The sequence below is a fragment of the Symsagittifera roscoffensis genome, chromosome 10 (assembly GCF_963678635.1).
Source record: "Symsagittifera roscoffensis chromosome 10, txSymRosc1.1, whole genome shotgun sequence".
NCBI lineage: Eukaryota > Metazoa > Xenacoelomorpha > Acoela > Convolutidae > Symsagittifera > Symsagittifera roscoffensis.
In genome coordinates, this window is record NC_087071.1 from 18,537,224 (window position 1) to 18,549,937 (window position 12,714).

Sequence of the window (12,714 nt, forward strand, 5' to 3'; positions counted from 1 at the left end):
GAGCGGTTTGAGCGGTTTTCCAGCAAGACTTGAGCTGTTTGAGCGGTTTGGGCAGTTTGGGCGTTTTTTTTTGGAATAACCGCTCGAACCGCTCAAATCTTGCTTAAAAAACCGCTCAAAAACTGCTCATTTCTTGCGGTGATTTTTGAACGGTTTTTCAAGCAAGATTTGAGCGGTTTTTGAGCGGTTTTGAGCGGTCTTCCGGGGTCGAGGTCCCAGACTCATGTCCATACTTTCATGGATACGATGCACAGTACTATGGATATCTGTGGTCTGAGGTACGGGCTCTTTTTCCTTCCCCCCACCTGCAAATTTTTACATGCTAATTTGTTGACCACATTGTCAAATTGTTATGAAAATTTACATACAGACTAATAATGTCACAGGAATTTCAAAAGCATGAATTAGAATGCAGAGTATTCAGTATTCATTGAGGTGCGTAATTTATATTGGCTTCGCTGCGCGACTTTATTTTCAGGGCCGCATGGGCTAACGGATAAGGCGTCTGACTTCGAATCAGAAGATTGGGGGTTCGAATCCCTCTGTGGTCGACTTTTTTTTTTATTAAATCTTGCGCGGTTTTTGAGCGGTTTTTTTAGATAAACCGCTCAAAACTGTTCAAATCTTGAGCGGTTTTTGAGCGTTTTTTTTAGATAAACCGTTCAAAAACCGCTCAAACCGCTCATTTTGAAGCAAGATTTTGAGCGTAATTGTCTAAAAAAACCGCTCAAACCGCTCAAATCTTGCTTCGAATTAGGTGAAAAATCTCGACTCGGGAAACTTAATTTTAGTTCCTAATCACTTTTTTAATCTTAGAAAATACGAACAGAATTGTTGGTGTATGTTATTTTTTTCATTTGTTGATAAAAAATTCTAATCTCTCATACTGGAAAAAGAGAGCGGGATAAGTATTTTTTGAAGGACTTGGGACTGGGCGGAAAAGCTTCAGGGGAAAATCTGAGTGTTTACGGAGAAGAACCCTATGGACGTTCTCATTTTGAGTGCCCCTTATGGACATGTCAGCAACTCAATTATATTCCGTCTGTCAAGATTGAAACGGTCACTAAAAATGCAAGTACTCTCATTTTTTTCAAGTTTAACAACAACCATGCAATTCTTCACTTTTTTGAATTTCTCGCTAGAATTGAGAGAAATAAAATCCAAGATCGTAACAAATGCGTTTTCAGGTGAACGAAAAACAGTGTGTGAGAAAAGTCGAAAACTGAAAGATCGAAACAAAGCTCATAAGTTTTTCAGACGCTTTCTTAAAATTGATTTATAACTATTTTCATTTTGCGTATTTTATGACCTCGAATTCTGCCTTTAAATACCAAAATATATTGCGGTTGGTTATTTATTGTTGAGATGTAATTTCCGATGATTGCGGTCAATTTACGTATGACGTGAAATAATGTTAATCAGCCAGCTACCCGAAACCGATCTACCCCAGAACCAAAACAAGGCAGAAATATAAGCTTATACGAAACATAAAATATGTGATCTCATGTGAAACAGATATGTTCAGAACTGGAAAGCAGCTAATGTCGGAAAATTGTATGATCAGACGTGTAATTGTGAGTAAAAATCGGTACGGGAGTTGTCATCTACAACCAATTGACTCAAATTGACGTCAAATGTCGTTTTGTGATACGTATTCGTATGGCCGTTTAAATTCATTGGAGATAATGTTTTAAGTATTATCTGCTTACTTATCACTCAACTCCCATTGGTATTTCTCATCCACTACACGCTTCTTGTTTTTGAACGAATTCTTATTCCAGTTTAAAATTTGAAGTTATTTTATCTTTAGAATAAACAGCATAGTAGGGTATTTTTTATGTGCAATCAAACAGCGACTCGGATCTCTGGAGTTTCATCCCTCTGGCCAAAATACACTGCAAAACCTCCCAATACTTTAAGCCATGCAATCGAGCAAAATCACCTAGCGATTTTTGCCAAAGAGAACCTTGACATAAACAACCTGAAATCACTATTGGTTCCATAATTTCCGGACCCTATCTAGGAACAGGCAACCAGAGAGAGCAGAGCAGGTAAAGTTTAGAGGGAAAGAGAACCTCCGAAAAGAGAAACATTACAACAAGATGAATCAGCCAGCTGAAGAAAAAGGAATCGCGTAGGAGAAAAAAACTACATAACGGAAAAATAAGGCAAGAAGTTGTCCAAATATCTGATTTTCTTGCCCTCGCGCTGAAGAAAGATGTGTCTCTACTCATAAGAGCGCCCGAATCCAGATTTTAAAAATCGATTTTCAAGAGTTTTGTAAACTCTAACATACATTTTTCGCAAAACCGTCAAAAGAACTTTCGATCGGAACAATCTATTAGGTAGAAAGCAACGGTATAAAAAGTTTTTTTAACCAAACTGTGGATTTAGGAGTTGCTTTAATTGAACTTGCTAGAAAGCACAAAAATGAGAAACAAGAATCATCGAAGTGAATAACAGATGTTCTTTTTTTCAACTTGAAAAATTGTGAGCTCCAAAGAAAACTTCGATTCTATCATCGTTAGGGGTTTTAAGTCCAACAGTCAGTGGGGAAAAAGTTACGCTTTCCACTCAAAACTCACAAAGATGGCATGATTATCTTTCCATGGGCAAACTTTCAAGAGCAATCTCATTTTCACATCAAGAAGGGCGGGGCTCTAGCTTGAAAACCTAAAAACCAATGGCTGCTTGTGTCGTGGAAACACATTCAAGAAAGGTCACCTGAACAATGCCAAGCAAAAAACAATCTGTGCAGCTTTTATAAAATACAAAAACCATATAAATCAAAGAAACACATGCGAAAGTCAATATGTGAATAGTAACACACTTTGAAAAAAATCCAAAATGTAAAAAATCTGAAACACGTAATTCGGAGGAGTAATCAAGGCCTGGAGTAAGTCTGGTTGAAGAGAAGATTACTTGGTTTTAAGCCTTCGCGATTTTTATGGTGGGAACGACCACCGCGAAATGAAAAAAAAATGTATTGGCTTTGGAGAAGATTTGATTGTACGTATGATTATACCTCTAATTTCAAGCTGCTCTTTTAGATGTTTAAAAGCAAATTTCTTTAAGAGATCAGAGATCAATTTGCTCAATGAGAATTAGGAAATCGAAGACCATGTCAATGGATAAGCGAAGTAAAGAACAATACTAATCCATCAGTGATAAAATCATTAATGCCACAAACAGAAAAATCAAATATTACATCATAAAATGGTTGGTAATACGACGAAACTTCTTTTTTTCCATAACTTCAGGACATGAAGGCGGTATCATCGGAAATCAAAAAACCAAACAAAATTGGGAGTTGAAGTCATACAAAAAAAGCCACATGCTTGTCAATGACGTTTTTTTTTCAATTCTCAATTCCGAGTATGTCTTTTTATATGTTTAACCTCCAACACTTTCACAATTTGGCTCTTTTCCACTTTCCCCCCCACCTTTCAAAATATCGATTTTTATGTTTGTTTCTACGTTTTATTACGGCTAAATGCATGATGTTACGCTGTGAAGTATGAAGAACATATCTGTTTATAATTGTCAATTTGTTCACCATGCCAATTTTCATTGCTTTATGACGACGTTAAATAAGGTTTTCAAAAATTAATTTGAAGGGGGGGGGGAAACTGGAAAAGAGCCCACAATTTTTGAGGAAATCTTTTCCTGAGTGAGCAGACGCCAAAACGATAGAAAGAAACAAATTTTCATGAATTTTCATGACCTTTTCGAACCAGTTGAACTGAGAGGAAGAAAAGTTTCTATTCACCTTTCAAAAAGAGTAATCCGACGGACATGATTGAAAGCACCATATTGATCATGAAATATGTTTTGTAGGCCCTTTAATTTCAATTCAAAAGAGAGAAAGATCAAAAATGAAGTCTTGTACTCTAAAATTGGGCAGAAATGTATTGGTAAATATTTAAATGCCAAATATCCAAGAATTCACTGACTACATATCCCTTCAGAAAGATCAAGTTAACATCTTAACAACCCCCCCCCCAAAAAAAAACAGACCAAGTTAAGATCCTCCAAGCTAGCGTTTACTTTAATTTAAATTTGATAAGCGCTGCGTATGAAATGTTTTGTTCTGATTGGCTAAAACTTCGAACTCAGAAGCAATTTAACATCCTCCCCCCTAAACGGATTAAGGGTGGGGGATGTTAACTTGGTCCCTTCAGACTTCCTCAAAGCCAATGGCAAAGAATAGTTTAGCAAGCTTGATCTCAGAAAGGCTTTTAGCCAACTGCCTGTATGCAATTGAAAACAAGAAATCAGTGCAGTTTCAGCATCGTAAGAGTTGAAATCAACGGAGCTAATAGAATTCTAACGGGATTTTACAGACTTGGCAGTGTGTTTAACGAATTTTAAAGAATAACGAATCGTTTTTTGATCACAAGGACATCATTATAGATGCATCATATAGGGGACGCATCAAGCAGCCCTGAAGCAGACGCATCATATAGGGGGTCGAGAGACAATTTGGTTACAAGTGTACTAGCTACAAAATTTCTGAATACAGGTGAAAAGAAATAAAGCAGTTTGAGCTATAGTATCCTCAGCTATACCCGTGATGAAAGCAGTTTATAAAACACAGGAGCCAAAGAAGACCCTTGTAGGATCTCAGTAAGATCGCATCAATCTTTCAAGCACTCCGGAAGAAGTGAACTACCTCCGGATCTTGTTGCTCCTCCAGATCCAAAACCGATAAAAAACCGTTGGGCCTTCTATTTTCTTCGGAGGTTTATCGACTCAGTGGAGAACAAAATCCCTCAGGTTCTTACTACTACAATCAAGACCCCCCCCCCCCCCATTGCATGTCACAACTACTCCTACCGACTCAACTGTTTCGCCTTCCTTTTTCCTCAGACCCACAGTGAATTGCGAACTACCGAAGGACATACTGGTTGCAGAATCCACTATATCAGATTCATAAGATACATCTTCGATCAAATCGCTGGCGAAAATTCCATCAAAAATGGTATCTTTGACTCCACTGGTGGTGGAAGCTTTGAACCCAGACGTCAAAAAACTGAGTGAAAAATCTTCAGCAATCGATTGAGAATCAAATTCAAAGGCAATGTTGTTGGAAGAGGAAGCAAACAAAGAAAACATCTTGTTTGAAAAGGAAAACAACTTTTTCTACTCTCTTTTTGTTTACTTTTGTTTTATCCCATTTTTAATTTTTTTCTAATTTATTGAATTGGTGTAAAAGGCTGTAGTTATTAAAAAAAGTCTATGTAATTTCTGTGTTTAGCGCAAACAATTGAATGTTTATCATTCAGATTGTGCTTCTAAATTATTTTTATTTCGTGTCACGTAATTTGCTGACCGCTATCTGAATTTTCTCTCCATCTACCTTTTGAAGAGGAAATATGGGAATATGACTATTTGTTCTCATCGATGATTTTTGCTAAATGCATTTACTGTTATTTGAAATGCCGAATCTGCACAGATTTTTTACCGTGCTAATCAGACTCTTACATAGGTCGATCATTATGATGTTTTTCTTTATTCAGGAAAATTATTCAAGCTCAAACTCATTTTTTTTTCGCCGTTTGACTTATGATCCGTTACTAAAAGGAAAGAAAAATTCACTATAAAACAGAAAAAATCAAGAATAACGAAAAACGAGATCGACTTCTAGTTTCGATAGATTTTAGGTGAATTTAATTTTCAGATTTTTTTACCAACTGGTCCAGTTTTTTTTCATATGGAGTTAGTCTTGGCAGAAAAGTGTCGATCATAATTTTTTCTTTTTTTTCTACTTTTTGTTTTCCACGCAAAATCAGCTACCACAAATGATTATTGGAATGGATCGATGGTTTTATCAATTTATGGCGCTTTCAGTCGTGATTTGAACAACATTAAAATTTTTCAAAAATTTTTTTTAGATCGGTTTGAATTTTTCTAATTTTTGCTCTAATTTCGAGCAAAAAAGGTGAGCATGCAGGCTTACAATAGCTTGCTTATGCCTAACTTAGGCAGTGTATTTTTGTTTTTAGTAATCAAAAACATTTTGCTAATCAAAAACTCAAAATTCCAAAAAAAAAATCATTTAAAATTTTTTTTTCGTGTCTTTAGTCATTTTTCTAGAAAAACTATTTCTAATTGGATTGTTTTACTATGACTAGCAATTATACCGAAGCCCAATTTCTTCGTTCAGATCTTTTTATCCATACACGCTGAAAAAAAACTCAATAATATGCAAAAAATAGTTTTTTCTTAAGACTATGGTCGGAACACTCTGTGCTTTTTACACAGTAACCAGCTATCTTTGTTTTGGGGTAGTTTATCGATGAAATCATCAACAACTTCTTCCTAATTTTTTTGTTTTTTTTTTTCTGGTCCGAAGAATCAGCATGCTAATTTATGCTGATTTTACGGCACTTAGCAAATCTAAATTCTGGATGTGGATGATCAAAATAAGAAAAACTGATGTTTCCGAGACGTTTTTATTCATTCAGTCACACCTTATCAGAAAATTTTTCCGGGTTTCAGTACAGTTTTTTACTGGAATTAACAAGTCCTTGCGGTTATGTGAAATGGTTGCTTAGAATGAAGTTCCTTTGCTATGCCCATGATTCTCATTGTGACCTTTTGCAAGAGTTTCATTCACCATGCGTCAAAAATTGAGCTTCGGTCGTCATATAGTTACAGTGAAAACGTCAAGAAAACGCCTTATTATTATATCAAACAAAACGGCATCAGCTTTTGTTATTCAAGTTTTTTTATACTTTTTAGGAGCATGGTATTAATATATGCGAAAAAGACCCAAATCTTACGAATCAAATAAGGCTGATCGGTCGTCATATAGTTAAAGGGAAAATTGTACCCACAATTGCCAAAGGGAAAATTGTACCCACAACCATTTTTATCGGTGCAGAATAATTAAAAAATCATATTGCTGTTCATTTTTTCTTTTCGAAATGTGAAGAAAAAATGACCTGTATTTTACTATTCAGTGGCATAAGTTAATGCGAAATTTACTAAATTGATATGCAATCTTCAAGATCCATGACCAAATTTTATAAAACTGTCTGATATCCCAAGGGGAGCGTTGGTGAAGTGGTAATATCACCGCCTCTCAATCGAAAGTTCTCAGCCCACCATGATTCGTGCTCGTTGTTTGAGAGTGAGGCAACATTAACCAGCCCAGAAAACTAATCGAAAAGTTGAATGTAATTCTTAAGCAGTAGCCCAACAACGGTTCTCCGTGATGCGCTGTACAGCTTGTATGTTGGCCTTTTCCCTCGTGGATAAATGGTCTTGAAAAATTTCTTAATTTTGTTTTAGGCGTCGTTGTCATCTTTTGAAGACTATGAAAGCTTGATCAACGGTGTGATAATTCCAGAAGGATCAGCACTCACAGTGTAAGCTTTTGTTCTTTTTTCAATTGCATTTGACAAGAAATAAATTTGAGTTCAAAAAATCAACGAAGTAAGATGTGTTGCGATTACTAGTGTGGCAAAACAACCGCAAAACACTTTTGATCGGTTTTTATGAAATTATTTAAACTGTTGATGTTTTTTTTTCATAACAAAGGCGAACTCGAAAGTATTTTTTTTCTAATGCGCTGGTCGAATTGGAATCAAGATCTTATAAATAAAACAAGAGGCACAATTTTGTAAATTTTTCTCCAAAAAATGCGCCTGTAAAATTCGAAAAAAAGAATTGCAATTTTTTTTTGCGATAGCGATACTAGAACATTTAGTTTTGTTAATGAAGTAGTTTAACTTATAATTCAGGTAAGAGTATCGATAAATAAGAACCAAAAAGACATCAAAAATAATGAAGATTATGAAGTTAAAGTGAAGACATATCACTTGTTAGAAAAGTGCATAACAAGACTTCTCGTATCAGGGCACAATCTTTTACTTTCCGAGCGTCCTTCACAACAGCTGTACAAAATAATAACATTTTTTTCAACCCAAAACTTTAGACAAAATAGTCGCTGGAAAAAGTTTTCTTGAACTTGATCTCAACTTCTCAATTTTCGCTTTTAAAAATTCTTTTAATTATCTTTACAAGGTATGCTTGTTGTTGGCGTTTAACTTCAATTTTATCGCAATCCTAAATCTTCAAGAAAAAGTTTACCAAGGTTGTTATATAATAATCGACGATAACTGGTTTTCATCAAATTTCGTCCTAAGAAATACAATGGTAAGCAAAACATTTGAAATGATAAATCGATTTTGTGCCGATAAAAAAATCATTGTTCCTCTCAAAAACTGATTTCCACTCGATGACAGTGATATTTATTTCACTCTACAAAGTTTAATCATAACAAAAAGATTTTTTATTAAATGAACACAATTATAAAAATCTTTATTGGTTATCTTTTTATAAAATTGGCAGGCTTAGAAATCTAATTTTGAAAAGAATACGACGATTCGTTTTGCTCCGGTATAGAAAAAAATTAATAAATTATTTAAAAAAAACAAGTATCTATTTTTCTATTGGGTTTTCAGATAAATATTTAAGGTAGTTCAAAAAATCATTATATGTCTGAAACATGTCTGAACTTGGAAAGTGAGGGACACAATATATTTGATCGTGTTTTTCTTTCAAAAACCTATTTCAAGCTCAAACAAACACGGGAGTTTCAACGTTATCCAGACAGTAAATTTTTACACAAAGTAATTCATGGAAAAAAAAACAAAATGGTAAAGAACGAACTATTTTTGTAAAAGTTGAGCATTGCGATGAATTCAAAGCTGCAAAAAGTACGAGCCTCGGATATGAACCAGAGAAATTTTATGAAAGGTTACTGCCTCAATTGCACAAGAATTTTATGAAAACAAGAAATTAGGGGGCAATTTGAAGAACTTATCGATGAAAACTATCGACACTAGAGAACTATATCGAAACTAGCACAATGTATTGAGGTTTGTAAACGCTTCAATTTGAGACCTGTAGCTATAAACAGCGTGAGATGAACAAAGCAAGTGTCTTTGAAATTAAGAACAGGGCCAGAGCACAAAAAAACTGAAGCCAACCTTTGAGCGAGCTAGAAAACCGAAAAAAAAAACTTTTTTAAATTGAAATTGTTTACTTGATTATCCGCGCAGCGTAAAGGAATGTAGTATATATCATAATGAATTTCTGTTATTGTTTTCCGATTCCATAAAATATCAGTTTTTCAGAAAAAAAACTTGGTTTTCACAACTCCATAACTAACGCAAATACTGCGAAGAGTCAGGAATTTGAAAAATTGTTTTTTTTTGTAAGTTTGATATTTTCACAATCCCTGAGTTTAGGAATTTAACAAGCATCAAAATTTATGCTTCTTATTATTCTCCCGATTACCAAAGAAGCAGTCAAAAATTTGCAGTACTTTTTGGTAATAACGGCAAAACATTGTTTGAAGCAAGTTTTCAGACCAAATGAAGCCCCCCAAATTGAACTCTTCCCTTTTTGATCCTAAATTGTTGCTTTTAACGCATTATTTCACCGTTTTTTAAGCCCTAGTACAATTCATACTGTTTTTTTTTGAAAAAAGTGACGGAATATATCTGCTTGGCTTGATTTTTTTCTCCCTCGACTTTTTAACCAGCTATTTTTAACTGAAAAAAAAATATATTTTTTTTGTTTCCTTTGTTTTTGGTTTTTGCCACGACACCCAAAAGACAAACATTGCTCAAATGAGAAATCGATGGGTTAGACGGCTTTGATAACGCTGACCAATGTGAATTTTGTGAAATTCGGAGAAAGTTTCTGATAGTTTTAAAAATTGGTAGAAATTAAATAAAGATTGAAAAATTTGAAATAATACCCTCTCTCGGTTTCTCTCACTTCATATCAAGCATAGTTTTTCACAGTGAAAAATCACAGTTATCTTATTTGAGTATGGAGTTGTAAAATGTAAATTTTGTGAGCTCAAAAGAAAAAAAAAATTTTTTGTTTAGTTTTTGTTTTTTTTTCGATGAAAAAAACGATTAAATTACAAAAATTTTAGGGCTTTATTACCTATCTGCAATCCCTTTAAACGCTTAAAACTCAATTTTTTTGTTCTTGATTGCTTCTCCTTTGCTTGGATTTGAACGGATTTATCTTTGCATTTTGTTCTCGTCCTTCGAAAAAAACGCTACCAATTCCTTTGAAATTTACAAAAACTGGTTTAAAAAAACTTTCGAAAAATTTATCCCTTTTGGCAAAAATGCTTGTCGTACAATTTTCATTTAGATTTAAATTGTATGCTAAGCTTTTTTTAAAAAAAACCATAACTCAGTTTTTTTTCTTGTTACCAGCCTGTTCAACTGGTCTCAAATAGTCGCAGAAAATGCTTGGTTTTAGTTCTCTATTGTTTCTCGAAAGTGTATGAAAATTGTATGACAGGCTTTTTCTCTATATACTTGATGAAAATGATTTTTGTTGTATGGAATTATATGATAAGCCTTTTCAGTAAATGGACTTCAAACCGGGACTGCCGTTCGTACTTTTTATAGGGGAATGTAGTAATTACAATTTTGTAAGTTATGCTGAATATATTTAGTTTTTTTCTCATGTTGTGTCCGTATGTTACTGGATTCCATAGACAAATCTTTAAATTTCTTAAAGTTTCGTCGGAACAATCTAAAAAAAAGAAAGAACAATAAGGAACAAAGGCAGCGTCCCTGTTTCGGAATCCGCATAAATATCGCAAAAAACACAGTTTGGATTTGTAATGGTGTTTTAATGTAAAAATCTTGAGTTTACCTAAGTTCCTAATTTTTAGTTTTCGGAGAGAAATTGTGTTTCAAAATTGTACAGATTACCCTTAACAATTGTGGTTGATGCTGCTGTTAAGTCGTCAGTGATTAGCCATTTGTTCAAAAAACATGAAAAGGAACGGCTTGTCTGAAAACTTTTAGTTTCATACCTACTAAGTCATTTGCTTGCAATATGGCCGATTTTTTTTCGAATAGCGAAAACAAAATGAAAACTTTAAGAAAACGGTTTGATTTTTTTTGTTGTAAAGGCATTTTACCACGCAGCCAATTCAAAGAAACATAATTTTTTTTATTAAAAAACAATGATTTCTGGCTCAAATCCTTCTCAGTCCTTTGATCACAATTTGAAAAAGGCTTTTCAAAATGTTTTCCCCTGTTTTCAAATATAGATTCAACTTTCTGGGATTTATTTGTTGAAGAAAGCCAATCATAAAAGATTCTTGATTTTCAAAAAAAAGCGCGACCCTAATTGGGGCTTTCTAACTCCTTGCCCGGGTTGAAGTTGCATTGCAATTTAAAAGTGTATCTTCCTTATTGCATTATTTTGACTTGTTTCAGGAATGTACCACTCCTGAAAAAAAAAACATAGTTAATACATAGATTAGCTATGTTTTTTCTACATGTATGTTCATTGTTTTTCTATTACTTAACACAAAAACAATGATGTGAACTTAATGAAACATCGAGGTGAGATCTATTTTTTGCTAATTTCGATACCTTGCTGTAATTAGGTAAAACTTCCATGTCAAATCCTTGTTTGAATTTTTTCGAACTATTTTTGAAAACAAGAAGTTGAGTTCAAAAACCGATGTCGAAAATCCAAAATCGAGGTCTAGAGTCAAAAACTTTCATCCCGTGCGTAAATCAGTTTGCGAGCTCTGATTCTGCATGTATTTAAGTTTTTTTGCGTCTTTCTCTGGCTCCTTTTATTGATTTTCTGCTGTTGCAATTGAGGTTTGTTTTTTTTTAAAATGTTACTCTTTTTGGTTTAGAATCCAAGTTTAAAACTCTTTTGGATACTTTACCGATAAAACTTTTTCCCAGTTTACTAAGTGTAAGTATATCGCTTGAATGGTTTAAAAATAAATGATTCAGAGACGTTCAGCAGATCTCAATGATGCCCAGGTATAAAACAGGGGTGATAGATCAATGTATTTTGCATCCATTTTTATGGACCAATCATTAAAAAGACAACCATGTTTGAGCGAGGACTTATGGGTGCAATATCAAAAAAATTTCTATCCATGTTTAAAAGATTAACCCTAGCGTTGGCATCCATGTTTCAGTCATGATTCAACGAAGAAACTTTTATGTGTTTTGCATCCATGTTTCATAGATTAAACAAAGATGAACATCGTTGAACTGCCACTTGAATATGAATGATGCATGGATGTAAAAAAAATGGAACAGCAACTTCAACCCGGGTTCTTACTTCTAATTATTTTTGATCATATCCTTCGTTCGTACCTTGAAATATTGTTTAATTTAGCATGGAATTTCATGGCACAAGCGTATATGGTACATGAAATCTTTGATCGTGTCATTTGGATTAACTGCGAAACACCCTCCCCGTTAAGTGAACTAATGTAGAGGCGAAACACCCTCCCCGTTAAGTGAACTAATGTAGATTATACTCCACAACAAGGTATTTATTTTGAAAACAATTCTGTGTAAAGGTTTCAATTCAAACATGCGCGCTAAAAAAATGTTGGAAAAGTACTTTTATGCCAATAGTTGTTTCATCTTGTTAACAGTATAAAATAATTTTGTCATCGTTTGATTTAGATCAATTTATTTTGCCCTTGAAATCAGTATTTGAAAAACCGGTATTTTTTCCATGTAAGTCGATTTGAGGAAGGGGGTGCGGGTTGTTGTACGAATGATCATTTTTGGACATTGGACATTTTTTTCATAGAAGTTTTGTTATAGTATGTTTTGTCCTTAAATGAACACTAAACTATCGTTACAAAATGGTTTTACATCCGAAGACGAACAAGCTATT

The 12,714-nt window shown here is 34.0% G+C and overlaps 1 non-coding gene across 1 annotated transcript; it reads left to right on the forward strand.

The window, feature by feature from the left end:
- The first annotated feature begins 478 nt into the window (after positions 1–478).
- Trnar-ucg (transfer RNA arginine (anticodon UCG)) lies at positions 479–551 on the forward strand. The gene has a single exon. It is a non-coding gene; the product is annotated as a tRNA-Arg (tRNA).
- The last annotated feature ends 12,163 nt before the right edge of the window (positions 552–12,714 follow it).